Source organism: Eumetopias jubatus, unplaced genomic scaffold, assembly GCF_037043125.1.
Source record: "Eumetopias jubatus isolate StellerSeaLion01/CBP00866 unplaced genomic scaffold, mEumJub1_p1.0 scaffold_15, whole genome shotgun sequence".
NCBI classification, from domain to species: Eukaryota; Metazoa; Chordata; class Mammalia; order Carnivora; family Otariidae; genus Eumetopias; species Eumetopias jubatus.
In genome coordinates, this window is record NW_028274821.1 from 11,688,236 (window position 1) to 11,704,921 (window position 16,686).

General features: G+C 41.2%; 1 non-coding gene across 1 annotated transcript; it reads right to left on the bottom strand.

The window, feature by feature from the left end:
- Positions 1–16,109: 16,109 nt before the first annotated feature.
- Positions 16,110–16,216, bottom strand: LOC114219821 (U6 spliceosomal RNA). Its single transcript, XR_003611467.1, has one exon. It is a non-coding gene; the product is annotated as a U6 spliceosomal RNA (small nuclear RNA).
- Between the last annotated feature and the right edge of the window lie 470 nt (positions 16,217–16,686).

Here is a 16,686-nt window from a genome sequence, read left to right on the forward strand (position 1 = left end):
GGCGGTTGGTTTTGAGATACGAAGTGGGGAGCCGTGATTCTGCAGGCAGATACCAAAGGATAAGTGGCAGCAGGAGGGAGCCTGGCCATGGGGATCCTGCATCACCGGCGAGTGACAGCTTCCCGTGCTGGGGACGGGGCACAGACTCACAGACCGGTAGCGGTGGGGAAAGGACTTTAGGGCAGCCCCCGGGATGGAAACCCGGAGCGGCAGGGCTGTGCGTGCACACTGGGGGCAGCTGGCGGTTCTAGAAGCACAAAGGGCAGAGACGTGCCCCAACCTGGAGGCGAGAACTGGAAGCGCTGCGGAGGGGCACACAACCCAGGCCACTGCAGTTTACAGCAGAACAGACAGAACCGGAGATAGCGTGGCCTGGAGAGCTCACTGAAGAACAGACTGCGGTCTCTCTGCTCTGAGGCAGAGGGTTGGAAACGGTCTCTTCTGCTCTGACTCTCGGAAGAGACACAGAAAGCTGCCAGGGAAAACCGCCAGAGAACAAAAGCCCCCCAAAACCGGTTTTCACTGAGCCCATCCCCTGCCACAGGGGGCACGGCAACTCTCCCCAAACAGGGTTGCCTGAGTAACAGCGCGGCAGGCCCCTCCCCCAGAAGACAGCCTGGGAGAACAAGAGGCCAGCAACCCTAAGGCCCTAGAAAACAGGTGCATCTTGCTTGGGTTGTGGTCAATAATTTGGACTCTATACATTCCCTCAACCACCCCTCAACAAATGACTAGGGGGAGGAACCCCCAAAATAGGAAAGACTCAGACAGGATTATGATTTCTGCCACAGATTTACCAATGGATTCAGATATAACCAAGATGTTGGAAATGGAATTCAGGCTAGCAATTGTGAAGACACTAGCTAGAATGGAGAAATCAATTAATGGCAACATAGAGTCTCTAAGGGCGGAAATGAAAGCTGAATTGGCACAACTTATTAAAAATGCTATCAGTGAGATGCAATCTAATCTAGATAATCTAACAGCTAGGGTAAGTGAGGCAGAAGAACGAATTAGTGACCTGGAAGACAATTTAATAGGTAAAAAGGGAAAAGAAGAGGCCAGGGAAAAACAACTCAGAATCCATGAAAATAGAATCAGAGAAATAAGTGACACCATAAAGCGTTCCAATGTCAGAGTTACTGGAATCCCGGAGGCGGTGGAGAGAGAGAGAGGACTAGAAGATATATTTGAGCAAATCATAGCTGAGAACTTCCCTAATCTGGGGAATGAAACAAACATTCGTGTCCTAGAGGCACAGAGGACCCCTCCCGAGATCAAGGAAAACAGGCCAACACCCCGGTATGTAATAGTAAAACTTGCAAATCTTAGAACCAAAGAAACCAGTTAGGGCAGTTAGGGGGAAGAGATTCCTTACGGACAGAGGGAGGAACATCAGAATAACATCAGACCTATCCACAGAGACCTGGCAAGCCAGAAAGGCCTGGCAAGACATATTCAGGGTACTAAACGAGAAGAACATGCAGCCACAAATACTTTACGGGCAAGGCTGTCATTGAGAATGAATGGAGAGATGCAGAGCTTCCAAGACCGGCAGAAACTGAAAGAATATGTGACCACTAAGCCGGCCCTGCAAGAAATGTTAAGGGGGGTTCTATAAAAGGAGAAAGACCCCAAGAGTGATATACAACAGAAATTTACAGGGACAATCTATAAAAACAAGGTCTTCACAGGCAACATGATGACAATTAATTCATATCTTTCAATAATCACTCTCAATGTGAATGGCCTAAATGCTCCCATAAAATGGCACAGGGTTGCAGATTGGATAAAAAGACAGGACCCATCCATATGCTGTCTAGAAGAGACTCATTTTGAACCTAAAGATACATCCAGCCTGAAAGTGACGGGATGGAGATCCATCTTCCATGCCAGTGGACCTCAAAAGAAAGCTGGGGTAGCAATTCTTATATCAGATAAATTAGATTTTAAGCTAAAGACTGTAGTTAGAGACACAGAAGGACACTATATCATTCTTAAAGGGTCTATCCAACAAGAAGATCTAACAATTTTAAGTATCTACGCCCCCAACATGGGAGCAGCCATCTACATAAGCCAACTGTTAACCAAAATAAAGAGTCATATTGATAACAATACGTTAATTGTAGGAGACCCCAGTACTCCACTCGCAGCAATAGACAGATCATCTAAGCAAAAAATCAACAAAGAAACAAGAGCTTTGAATGAAACAGTGGACCAGATGGACCTCATAGATATATACAGAACATTGCACCCTAAAACAACAGAATACTCATTCTTCTCAAGCGCACATGGAACTTTCTCCAGAATAGACCACATACTGGGTCACAAATCAGGTCTCAACCAATGCCAAAAGATTGAGATTATTCCCTGCATATTCTCAGACCATAATACTTTAAAACTGGAACTCAATCACAAGAAAAAAAATTGGCAGAAATTCAAACACTTGGAAGCTAAAGAACACTCTGCTCAAGAATGTTTGGGTCAACCAGGAAATCAAAGAAGAAATTAAACAATTCATGGAAACCAATGAGAACGAAAACACATCGATCCAAAATGTATGGGATACTACAAAGGCGGTCCTAAGGAGAAATACATAGCCATCCAAATCTCACTCAAAAAAAATAGAAAAATCCTGAATTCACCAACTAACTCTACACCTTAAAGAACTAGAGAAAAAGCAACAAACGATGCCTAAGCCCGCATTAGAAGAGAAATAATTAAGATTAGAGCAGAGGTCAATGAATTAGAAACCAGAAACACGGTAGATCAGATCAACGAAACCAGGAGCTGGTTCTTTGAAAGAATTAATAAGATCGATAAACCACTGGCCAGACTTACCCAAGAGAGAAAGGACCCAAATTAATAAAATTATGAATGAAAGGGGAGAGATCAACGACTGACACTAAGGAAATAAAAACAATTAGAAATTATTAATGCCAATAAACTGAGCAATCTGGAAGAAATGGAGGCCTTCCTGGAAACCTATAAGCTGCCAAGACTGAAAAAGGAAGAAATTGACAACCTGAATAGGCCAATAACTAGTAACGAGATTGAAGCAGTGATCAAAAACCTCCCCAACACAAGAGTCCAGGACCTGATGGATTCCCTGGGGCAATTCTACCAAACATTCAAAGAAGAAATAATACCTATCCTCCTGAAGCTGTTTCAAAAAATAGAAACAGAAGGAAAGCTTCCAGACTCATTCTGTGAGGCCAACATTACCTTAATCCCCAAACCAGGCAAAGACCCCATCAAAAAGGAGAATTTCAGACCAATATCCCTGATGAATATGGATTCCAAAATCCTCAATAAAATCCTAGCTAATAGGATCCAACAATACATTAAAAGGATCATCGACCATGACCAAGTAGGATTTATCCCCGGGATGCAAGGGTGGTTCAACATTTGCAAATCAATCAATGTGATAGAACACATTAATAAGAGGAGAGAGAAAAACCATATGGTCCTCTCGATTGATGCAGAAAAAGCATTTGACAAAATACAGCATCCTTTCCTGATTAAAACTCTTCAGAGTATAGGGATAGAGGAAACATTCCTCAAGTTTATAAAATCCATCTATGAAAAACCCACAATGAATATCATCCTCAATGGGGAAAAGATGAGAGCCTTTCCCTTAAGATCAGGAACATGTCAAGGATGCCCACTTTCGCCACTATTGTTCAGCATAGTACTAGATGTCCTAGCAACAGCAATCAGACAACAAAAAGAAATAAAAGGTATTCAAACTGGCAAAGAAGAAGTCAAACTCTCTCTGTTCGCAGATGACATGATACTTTATGTGGAAAACCCAAAAGACTCCACCCCCAAATTACCAGAACTCATACACCAGCAATTCAGTAATGTGGCAGGATACAAAATCAATGCACAGAAATTAGTTGCTTTCTTATACAATGACAATGCAACTGTAAAAGAGAAATTAGAGACACGATTCCATTTACAATAGCACCAAAAACCATAAGATACATCAGAATAAACCTAACCAAAGAGGTAAAGGATCTATACTCTAGGAACTACAGAACACTCATGAAAGAAATTGAAGAAGACACAAAAAGATGGAAAAACATTCCATGCTCATGGATCAGAACAATAAACATTGTTAAAATGTCTGTGCTACCCAGAGCAATCTATACCTTCAACGCCATCCTGATCAAAATTCCAATGACATTTTCCAAAGTGCTGGAACAAACAATCCTAAAATATGTATGGAATCAGAAAAGACCCTGAATTGCCAAGGAAATGTTGAAAAAGAAAAAGCTGGGGGCATCACGTTGCCTGATTTCAAGCTATATTACAAAGCACTGATCACCAAGACAGCATGGTACTGGCACAAAAACAGACATATAGACCAATGGAACAGAATGGAGGGCCCAGATATGGACCCTCAACTCTATAATCAAATAATCTTCGACAAAGCAGGAAAAAATATGCAATGGAAAAAAGTCTCTTCAATAAATGGTGCTGGGAAAATTGGACAGCTATATACGGAAGAATGAAACTCGACCATTCTCTAACACCATACACAAAGATAAACTCAAAATGGATGAAAGATCTCAAGGTGAGACGGGAATCCATCAAAATCCTAGAGGAAAACATAGGCAATAACGTCATCAGCCACAGCAACCTCTTTCAAGATACATCTCTGAAGGCTAGTGAAACAAAAGCAAAAATGAACTTTTGAGACTTCCTCAGGATAAAAAGCTTCTGCACAGCAAAGGAAACAGTCAACAAAACAAAGAGGCAACCCACAGAATGGGAGAAGATATTTGCAAATGACACTACGGACAAAGGGCTGATTTCCAAGATCTATAAAGAACCTGTCAAACTCAACACCCAAAAAACAAATAATCACGTCAAAAAAATGGGCAGAAGACATGGAACAGACATTTCTCCAAAGAAGACATACAAATGGCTAACAGACACATGAAAAAAATGTTCATCATCATTAGCCAGCAGAGAAAGTCAAATCAAAACCACAGTGAGATACCACCTTACACCATTTAGAATGGCAAAAATTGACAAGGCAAGAAACAACAAATGTTGGAGAGGTTGTGGAGAAAGGGGAACCCTCTTACACTGTTGGTGGGAATGCGAGTTGGTACAGCCACTTTGGAAAACAGTGTGGAGGTGCCTCAGAAAATTAAAAATAGAGCTACCCTATGATCCAGCAATTACACTACTGGGTATTTACCCCAAAGACACAGATGTAGTGAAAAGAAGGGCCACATGCACCCGAATGTTCATAGCAGCAATGTCCGCAATAGCCAAACTGCGGAAAGAGCCGAGATGCCCTTCAGCAGATGAATGGATGAAGAAGATGTGGTCCATATATACAATGGAATATTACTCAGCCATCAGAAAGGATGAATACCCAACTTTTACATCAACATGGATGGGACTGAAGGAGGTTATGCTACGTGAAATAAGTCAAACAGAGAAAGTCAATTACCATATGGTTTCACTTATTTGTGGAACATCAGGAACAGCATGGAGGACATTAGGAGAAGGAAGGGAAACATGAAGGGGGGGAATCGGAGAGAGAGACGAACCATGAGAGACTGTGGACTCCAAGAAACAAACTGAGGGTTCTAGAGGGGAGGGGTTGGGGAGATGCGTTAGCCTGGTGATGGGTATTAAAGAGGGCACGTTCTGCATGGAGCACTGGGTGTTATAAGAAAACAGTGAATCATGGATCACTACATCAAAAACTAATTATGTGTTATATGGTGACTAACATAACAATAAAATTAAATTAAAAAAAAAAAACTTCTACAACAACCAAAACACAAATAATCTAATTTTAAAAATGGGCAGAAGACATGAACAGACATTTCTCCAAAGAAGGCATACAGATGGCCAAAACACACATGAAAAGATGGTCATCATCACTTATTAGGGAAATACAAATCAAAACTACAATGAGGGACACCTGGGTGGCTCAGTCGTTAGGCATCTGCCATCATCTCAGGTCATGATCCCAGGGTCCTGGGACTGAGCCCCACATCAGGCTCCCTGCTCGGCGGGAAGCCTGCTTCTCCCTCTCCCTCTCCCGCTCCCCCTGCTTGTGTTCCCTCTCTTGCTGTGTCTCTCTCTGTCAAATAAATAAATAAAATCTTTTAAATAAATAAATAAATAAAACTACAATTAATAGAGGCACCTGAGTGGCTCAGTCGGTTCAGTGTCTGACTCTTGATTTTGGCTCAGGGTCATGAGATCAAGCCCCACATGGAGCCTGCTTAAGATTCTCTCCCTCCCGTTGCTGGAGTGGTGGGGGTGTGGGAGGGACGGGGTGGCTGGGTGATAGACATTGGGGAGGGTATGTGCTATGGTGAGCGCTGTGAATTGTGCAAGACTGTTGAATCACAGATCTGTACCTCTGAAACAAATAATGCAATATATGTGAAGAAAAAAAAAAAAGAAGAAGATAGCAGGAGGGGAAGAATGAAGGGGAGTAAATCAGAGAGGGAGACGAACCATGAGAGACGATGGACTCTGAGAAACAAACTGAGGGTTCTAGAGGGGAGGGGGGTGGGGGGATGGGTTAGCCCGGTGATGGGTATTAAAGAGGGCACGTTCTGCACGGAGCACTGGGTGTTATACGCAAACAATGAATCATGGAACACTACATCCAAAACTAATGATGTAATGTATGGTGATTAACATAACAATAAAAAAATTTTTTAAAAATTCTCTCCCTGCCTCTGCTCCTCTCCCCACTCCCTCTCCCACTCAAAAAACAAACAAACAGGGCGCCTGGGTGGCTCAGTTGGTTAAGCGACTGCCTTCAGCTCAGGTCATGATCCCGGAGTCCTGGGATTGAGTCCCACATCGGGCTCCCGACTCAGCGGGGAGCCTGCTTCCTCCCTCTGACCTTCTCCCCTCTCATGCTGTTTCTCTCTCTCTCTCTCAAATAAATAAATAAAATCTTTAAAAAAAAAATAAAGATTTAAAAAACAAACAAACAAACAAAAAACACAACAAACCTAGGAGATGTCACCTCACACCTGTCAAAATGGCTAAAATAAACACAATAAATAGCAGATGTTGGCAAGGATGTGGAGAAAAAGGAATCCTCTTTCATTGTTGGTGGGACTGCAAACTGATGCAGCCACTATGGAGAATATTATGGAGGTTCCTTAAAAAATTAAAAATAGAACTACCCTATGATCCACCAATCACACTACTGGGTATTAACCCAAATACAAAAACACCAATTCAGAGATACATGCACCTCTATGTTTATAGCAGCATTATTTACAATAGCCAAGACATGGAAGCAGCCCAAATGTCCATCGACTGACGAATGGATAAAGATGTGGAATGTATGTACGTGTACACACACACACACACACACACACACACACACACACACACACACACAAACTGTTATTCAGCCATAAAAAGAATTAAATCTTGCTATTTGCAATGACATGGGTGGAGCTAGAGAGCACAGTGCTAAGTGAAATAAATCAGAGAAAAACTAATACCATCCATATGATTTCACTCATGTTTAGAATTTAAGAAATAAAACAAACAAGAAAAGGGGGGGGGGGTAAAAAGCACAGAGACAAACCAAGAAATAAACTCTTAACTATAGAGAACTGATGGTGACTAGAGGGGAGGTACATAGGGAGATGGGTGTCATAGGTGATGGGGATTAAGGAGTGAACTTTTTCTGATAAACACTGGGTAATTAAAATAAAAACTTAAAAAACATACCTTTACCAGGTGACCTAGAAATTCAACTCTTGGTATTTCCCTCAGAAAATTGAAAATTTATGTTCACATAAAATATACATTGGGGAAATAGTCTCTTCAATCAGTGGTGCTAGGAAAACTGGAGAGCTTTATGTAAAAGAATTAAAATGAATCACTTTCCTACACCATACACAAAAATAAACTCAAAATCGATTCAAGACCTAAAAGTGAGACCTGAAACCAGAAAACTCCTAAATGAAAACATAGGCAGTAATCTCTCAGACAATGGCCTTAGCAACATTTTTCTAGATATATCTCCTAAGCAAGGACAACAAAAGCCAAAATATACTACTGGGACTATTCCAAAATAAAAAGCTTTTGTATAGTGTAAAGGAAGCCATCTACAAAACAAAAAAGCAACCTACCGAACCAAAGATGGTATTTGCAAATGATACATCTGGTAAGGGGTTAATATCCAAAATATATTTTAAAAAAACTTATGCAACACCAAAAAAAAAAAATCTGATTTAAAAACGGGCATAAGATCTGAATAGGTATTTTTCCAAATAGTCATTTTTCCAAAGACCTACATACAGATGGCCAATAGACACATGAAAAGACGCTCAACATCACTAATCATCATGGAAATACAGATCAAAACCACAATAAGATGTCACCTTACAGTTGTCAGAATGGTTAGAAGCAAAATGACAAGAAGTAACAAGTGTTGGTGAAGATTTGGAGAAAAAGGAACACCCATGCACTGTAAGAATATAAATTGGTGCATTCACTGTTGGAAATCACTACAGAAGTTTGTTAAAAAGTTAAAAATATCAATACCATATGATAGAGTAATTCCACTACTGAATATTTACCCAGAGAAAATGGAAACACTAATTTGAGAAGATATGCATACCACTATGTTTATTACAGCATTATTTATAATAGTCAAAACATGGAAGCAACCTAAGTGTCCACTGATAAATGGGTAAAGGAGATGTAAATAAATATTTTCTAATTTATATAAAAAATATATATCATGGGGGGCGCCTGGGTGGCTCAGTTGGTTAAACATTTGCCTTCAGCTCAGGTCATGATCCCAGGGTTCTGGGACCAAGCCCCACATCGGGCTCCCTGCTCAGGGGGGAACCTGCTTCTCCCTCTCCCTTTGCCTGCCGCTCCACCTGCCTGTGTCGCTCTCTCTCGCACTCTCTCTGTTAAATAAATAACATCTTTTAAAAAAAGGAATATATATTCTTCTCAAATGCACATGGAACAATCACCAGGAGAGATCACATGATAGGACACAAAACAAGTTTCAGCCAGTTTAAGAAGACCAAAATCACATCAACTATTTTTCCCAACCACAATGGTATGAAACTAGAAATCAAAGAGAGGAAAGCTGGAAAATCTACAAATAAATGTGAAAACTAAAAACACACACTTGCATAACCAGTAAGTCTAAAAAGAAATAAAAAGGAAAATAAAAAAAAAAAATCTCAAAACAAATGATAATGGGAACAACATACCAAAACCTAGAGGATGATGCAAAAGCAGAGAAGTCTATAGCAATGAATGCATATATTAAGAAATTAGAAAGATCTTGGAGAGTCATGTCACCAAGATTGGTGAAAAGGTCATCCCTGACTCCTCTCCCCCTCACAAGAAGAACTAACAACTATTCATAAACAAGACACCACTGAGACAGTTTGAAAAAATGGGAGTCCAGCTGAAGCACCCTCAGAGACCAATAAAGACTACATTAGAGGGGTAAGAGGAATACCTACATGCTGACTGTATTGCCCCTCCCCCAGGCCAGTGCAGCAGCATGCCAAGAGATGTCCCCTAAGCCTATAGTTCCTCTAGTGGGAAAAGAAAGCCCAGGGTGGACTTACAGCTCCCCCAGAATTATAGGCCACTTCATGGGAGCCCCAACTCCAGCATCACTCCACAAAAATTTCAGGGGTATCTGCTGAGCTCGACCACGGGCAGTCTGATTGTGATGGAGAAAGAGGGAGAAGCTTGCAACAACCAGCACTTGGATCTTGGCAGATTGAGTTCCTACCTGTGGCACACAAGTAGTCCCAACCAGTTTTGATCCTCTACAGAACCAAGATGGTGATGCTGTCTGTTCAAAGAACTTAGTAGGATGCAAGTCTGCCTGATTTGGATGCTCAAAGAACTTTGCCAGGCCTAGATACTGGTCTGTCCATGACCATTCAGGAAAGCTGAGTCAAAGGCTGGTCCATTGCTAAGTAGAGCTCCCAGGTCCACCTGACCAAAAAGGTTGGCCAGAACACCTGAAAGCTGCATAGACCAATAAGGCTGAAGCATAGACTGTGTCAGGCAGAAATTATAGTTGGCAGAGTAAAGCCAGTAATTCTATTCAGCCAGCGAACTTAGGGTCCCAGTCAGCTTTAGTCAAAACTACAAACCAAGAGCCTTATCACCTTGAAGCAATTTATCCCACTTTCTCAGAAAGGGAAACTAATTCATAACCCTGCCCATTGCTGAATAGAGCCTTCAGCTCTCCTGATCAGACAACCTCACCAGAGCAAATGGGAAGCTGTGTAGCCCATTCAACACAGAACATACAGCCAATGGCTTTCTCTGTCTGCAGAACAAAACCAGTGCCCTTGTATGGCTAAGGAATTCAGTACACAGTCTTGCCTTATTTGGGTCTCCAACTAATGAGCCATGCAGACCCTGAGCCCCATCCTGCTGCCCTGCCAGGATAGGGAAGCTAAATCATAGCCCCACCTGCTGTTAAGTATAATAACTGTTCCCAACAACCTAGTAAGTGTGGCCAGAGAACACAAGCAACTGCAGGGTAGATCCTACAGCCTTGCTTGGCCAGGGAACAAAGCTAGCAGTCCTGCCCAACAGTTCTCAGGTGGTGGCACCCTCTTAGAGCTTGGGCAGTGGCCTGGCCCCAAAATAGACCCTGATAGTAAGCCCCACGTGCCCAAGGATGTTACAAGCAGACATGTTCAGAAAATGAAACTCAGCTGAACAGTGTACAATTGTCTTTCCAGAGTGAACATGTAAAGCCTTAATGAGGAGACTGCTGCTTATTCAAATGCACAAATACCAAGGTAAGGACTCAAAGAGAAAAAAAAAAAATTAGGGAAAGAGAAAACCACCAAAAGAAACTAATAAAGCTCCAATAACTGACCCTAAAGAAATAGACATCTATGAACTCTCAGAAAAAGAAGTTAGAATAATTCTCCTGAAGTTCAGTGAACTACAAGAACGCAAACAACTTTAAGGTGCGCCTGGGTGGCTCAGTCGTTGAGCATCTGCCTTCAGCTCGGGTCGTGATCCCAGGGTCCTGGGATGGAGCTCCGCATCGGGCTCCCTGCTCAGCGGGAAGCCTGCTTCTCCCTCTCCCACTTCCCCCTGCTTGTGTTCCCTCTCTCACTGTGTCTCTCTCTGTCAAATAAATAAAATCTTAAAAAAAAAAAGAACACAAACAACTTTAATAGGAAAACAATGCATGAACAAAATTAGAAGTTCAACAAGGAAAGAGATATCAACACACACACACACACACACACACACACACACACACACACACACACACACACCAGCAAACCAGAAAATGAAAAATACAATGAATGAACTGAAGAATTAAATCAAGTGCTTCAAAAGCAGATTCCAGGGGCGCCTAGGTGGCTCAGATGGTTAGGCATCTGCCTTTGGCTCAGGTCATGATCCCAGGGTCCTGGTATCGAGCCCCACGTCGGGCTCCTGGCTCAGCAAGGAGCCTGCTTCTCCCTCTGCCTCTCTCCCTGCTCATGCTTTCTCTCTCTGTATCTCTGTGTCTCAAATGAATAAATAAAATCTTAAAAAAAAAAAAAAAAGCAGATTCCACCATTCAGAATAAAGAACTCATGACCTAGAAGACAGGACATTTGAAAATATGTAGTCCAAGGGCACCTGGCTGGCTCAGTCAGAGGAGCATGTGATGCATGATTTCTGGGTTGTAAGTTCAAACACTATGTTGGGTGTAGAGACTACTTAAAAATAAAATCTTTTGAAATGCTTGGGTGGCACAAATGGTTAAGTGTCTAACTCTTGGTTTTGGCTCAGGTCATGGTCTCAGGGTCCTGAGATCGAGCCCTGCTTTGGGCTCTGTGCTCAGCATGGAGTCTGCTTAAGACTCTCTCCTTTGCTAAGCTAAATAAGTCAATAGAGAAAGATAATTATCATATGATCTCACTGATATGTGGAATTTAAGAAACAAAACAGAGGATCATAGAGGAAGAGAGGACAAAATAAAACAAGACAAAATCAGAGAGGGAGACAAACCATAAGAGACACTTCATCATAGGAAACAAACTGAGCGTTGCTGTATGGGAGGAGGGTGGAGAGATGGGTTAACTGGGTGATGGACATTAAGGGGGGCACATGATGTAATAAGCACTGGGTATTATATATATTTTTAAAGATTTTATTTACTTGACAGAGAGTAGAGAGAGCACAAGCAGAGCAGCAGGCAGAGGGAGAGGGAGAAGCAGGCTCCCCACTGAGCAGAGAACCCAATGTGGGGCTTGATCCCAGGACTCTGGGATCATGACCTGAGCCCAAGGCAGACGTTTAACCCACTGAGCCACCCAGGCACCCCAGCACTGGGTATTATATAAGACTGATGAATCACTGACTTCTACCTCTGAAACCAGTAATACATGTTAATTAACTGAATTTAATCTAAAAAAGAAAAAGACTCTCCCTCTGCCCCTCCCCCCTGCATGTGCATACACGCTCACACTCAAATCTTTAAAAATAAATAAATAAAATAAAATCTTTTAAGAAAAAAAAACAAAGTATATAGTCCAAGGAACAAAAAGGGGAAAAAAATAGTAAAGGGTAAAGAAAGCCTAGGGACTGAAGAGACACAATCAAAAGAGTATGTGATTTTAAGAATTTCAAAAAGGAAAGAAAAAAGGGACAGAAAGTAAATATGCTTTCTGAAAAAAAAAATTTAAGTAATAATGACTGAAAACTTCCCCAACCTGGTGAGAGAAAGGACATCCAGATCCCTGAGGTCCAAATGACCCCAAAAATGTTGAACTCAAATAGGGCTACACCAAGACATGCTGTAATTATAAAAAGACAAAGACTAAGAAAGAACTTTGAAAGCATCAAGAGAAAAGAGAGAATTTACATATAAGGGAATACCAATAAGACCATGAGTAAACATCTCACACACACAAAAAAAGAAAGACCAACCTTAAGGCCAGAAGTGAATGGGAAAATTTATTCAAAATATTTAAAGAAAAAAATAAAAGATGAGGCTCCTGGGTGGCTCAGTCATTAAGTGTCTGCCTTCAGCTCAGGTCATGATCCCAGTGTCCTGGGATCAAGCCCCACATCGGGCTCCCTGCTCAGCGGGAAGCCTGCTTCTCCCTCTCCCTCTGCTCCTCCCCCTGCTTGTGTTCCCTCTCTCACTGTGTCTCTGTCAAATAAATAAAATCTTAAAAAAAAAAAAAGAATTATATCTTAAGAGCTGTCCTTCAGAAATGAAAGAGAGATACAGACTTTCCCAAATAAACAAAAGCTGAGGGATTTCATCCCAACTAGAGCTACCTTACAAAAAAAGAAAGGAAGTTCTTTGAGTGGAAGTAAAGGGACACTAATCACCATCATAAAAACATAAGAAGGTAGCATAAAACCCACTGGTAATGATAAATATATAATCCAAGTGTGATTCTGTAATATGGTAATTATGATATGTAATTCACTTACAACTCTAGTTTAAGACTTAGAAACAACTGTTGTAAAAATAACTAACTACAGGGGCACCTGGATGGCTCAGTCATTATGCATCTGCCTTCGGCTCAGGTCATGATCCCAGGGTGCTGGGATCGAGACCCGCATCGGGCTCCCTGCTCAGCGGGAGGCCTGCTTCTCCCTCTCCCACTCCCCCTGCTTGTGTTCCCTCTCTTGCTGTGTCTCTGTCAAATAAATAAATAAAATCTTTAAAAATAAATAAAAAATAAATAAAAATAAAAATCCAATGACATCCTGCCTACAAGAGACTCACTTTAGTTTTAAAGATATATATAGAGGGGTGCCTGGGTGGCTCAGTCATTAAGCGTCTGCCTTCAGCTCAGGTCTGATCCCGGAGTCCTGGGATCGAGTCCCGCATTGGGCTCCCTGCTCAGCGGGAAGTCTGCTTCTCCCTTTCCCACTCCCCCTGCTTGTGTTCCCTCTCTCACTGTGTCTCTCTCTGTCACATAAATAAATAAAATATTTTAAAAAATAGAATAAAATAAAAAATAAAGATATATATAGAATAAGAAGGAAGGGATGGAGGAGTACCTGGCTAGCTCAGTTAGTGGAACATGCAACTCCTGATCTTGGGGTTCTAAGTTCCAGCCCCACACTGGGTGTAGAAATTACTTAGCAACAAAATCTTTAAGGGGCACCTAGCTGGCTCAGTCACTAGAACATATGGCTCTTGATCTTGCAGTCTTGAGTTTGAGCCCCATGTCAGGTATAGAAATTATTTAAATAAACTTTAAAAAATAGGGGCATCTGGGTCGCTCTGTCCCTCATCAGGCTCCTTGCTTAGTGGGGAGGCTACTTCTCCCTCTGCCTGTCACTCCCCCTGCTTGTGCTCTCTCTCTCTCTGACAAATAAATCTTTAAAAAATAAATAAAATAAAATAAAATAAAAATCCTCTTTATTTTTATCTTTTAACATTTTAAATCTTATGTGTCATGGTGTGGATCTTGGTTTCATCAGGTTTAGGGCTCTCTGTACTTCCTGGACCTGGATATCTGTTTCCTTCCCCACAATGGGGAAATTTTCAGCTATTAACCCTTAAGTTTTCTGCCCCTTTTCTTTTTCTTCTCTGTCCAGTACATTGATGAAGGAAATTGAAGATGACACAAATGAAAATATACATCATTGTCCTGTAGTAGAAGAATTAATAATGTTTAAATGTCCATATTACCCCAAGCAATCTACAGATTCAATGCAATCCCTATCAAAATACAAATGGCATTTTTCACAGGACCAGAATGAATAATTCTAGTCCCCAAAAGACACTGAATACCCAAAATAATCTTGAGAAAGTAGAACAAAGCTGAAGGTATCACAACCCCAGATTTCAAGATATACTGCAATGCTATCAAAATAGTATGGTAATCATACATACGATAGTAATGAAAATAGTATGGTACTGCCACACAAAAAAGGACACCTAGATTAATGCAACAGGATAAGAAGCCCAGAAACAATCCATGCTTTTATGGTCTATTAATCCATGACAAAGGAGGCAAAAATACATAATGGGGAAAAGACAGTCTCTTCAGTCAATGATGCTAGGAAAACTGGACAGCTACATGCAAAACAATGAAACTGGGCCACTTTCTGAGACCATACACACAAACTCAAAATGAACTGAAGATCTAAATGTAACACCTGAAATCCTAAACTTCCTCTAAGAAAACAAGCTCATCTTTTGTACATAAGCCTTAGCAACATTTTTCTGAATCCAGCTCCTCAGGCAAGGGAAACAAAAGCAACAATAAACAATTGGGATTACATCAAACTAAAAAGCTTTTGCACAGCAAAGAAAACCATAACAAAAAGGCAACCTGCTGAATGGGAGAAGATATTTGCAAATAAAATATCCGATAAGGGGTTATTATCAAAACTATTAAAACATTCATACAACACACCAATATAAAAATGATTTTTTTTTAATTGGGCAGAGGATCTGAACAGACATCTGTCCAAAGAAGACATACTGATGGCCAACAAATACATGAAAAGATGCTCAACATTACTAATTAGGGAAATACAAATCAAAACCACAATGAGCTGTTGCCTCACACCTGTGAGAATGGCTAGCATAGGAAAAAACAAGTAGTAAGTGTGGGTGGGAATATAAGGAAATAGGTGCCTTCATGCTTTGTTGGTGGGAATGTAAATTGGTGCAGCCACTAAGCAAAACAGTATACTGTTTCCTCAAAAAATTAAACATAGAAACATGAGGGGCGCCTGGGTGGCTCAGTTGGTTAAGGGTCTGCCTTTGACTCAGGTCATGATCCCGAGGTCCTGGGATCAAGCCCCTCATATGGCTCCCTGCTCGGCAGGGAGCCTGCTTCTCCCTCTCCTTCTGCCCTCCCCAGTTTGTTTCCTATAGTTAAGAGTCTCTTATGGCTTGTCTCCCTCTCTGATTTCATCTTATTTTTCCCTCCCTTCCCCTATGATCCTGTTTTGTTTCTTAATTTCCACATATAATTGAAATCATATGGTAATTGTCTTTCTCTGATTGACTTATTTTGCTTAATATAGTTCCCTCTAGTTCCATCCATGTCACTGCAAATGTAAGATTTCTTTTTCTGATGGCTGAGTAATATTCCATTGTATATATAAAAAATTTGGAACGCTTCACAAATTTGGATGTCATCCTTGCTCAGGGACCAGGCTAATCTTCTCTGTATCATTCCAATCGTAGTATATGTGCTGTCAAAGCGAGCACAAAGCAATATTTTAAATACCAAGATACGGAAGTAACCTAAGGGTCATCAATAATGAATGCAAGTGTCCCTGGCTGGCTCAGTCAGTAGAGCATGCAACTCTACCTTGGGATTGTGAGTTCAAGCCCCATGTTGAGAATAGATCCTACTTTAAAAAATTTTTAAAAAGATGAATGCATAAAGAAAATGTGGTAGGGCACCTGGGTGGCTCAGTTGGTTAAGCGACCGCCTTCGGTTCAGGTCATGATCCTGGAGTCCTGGGATCGAGTCCCGCATTGGGCTCCCTGCTCAGCGAGGAGCCTGCTTCTCCCTCTAACCCTCCCACCTCTCATGTACTCTCTCTCTCTCATTCTCACTCTCTCAAAATAAAAATAAATAAATCTTTTAAAAAAAAAAGAAAATGTGGTAATAATACAATGGAACATTACTCAACCACAAAAAATAATGAAAGCTTGCCATTTGTGACAACATG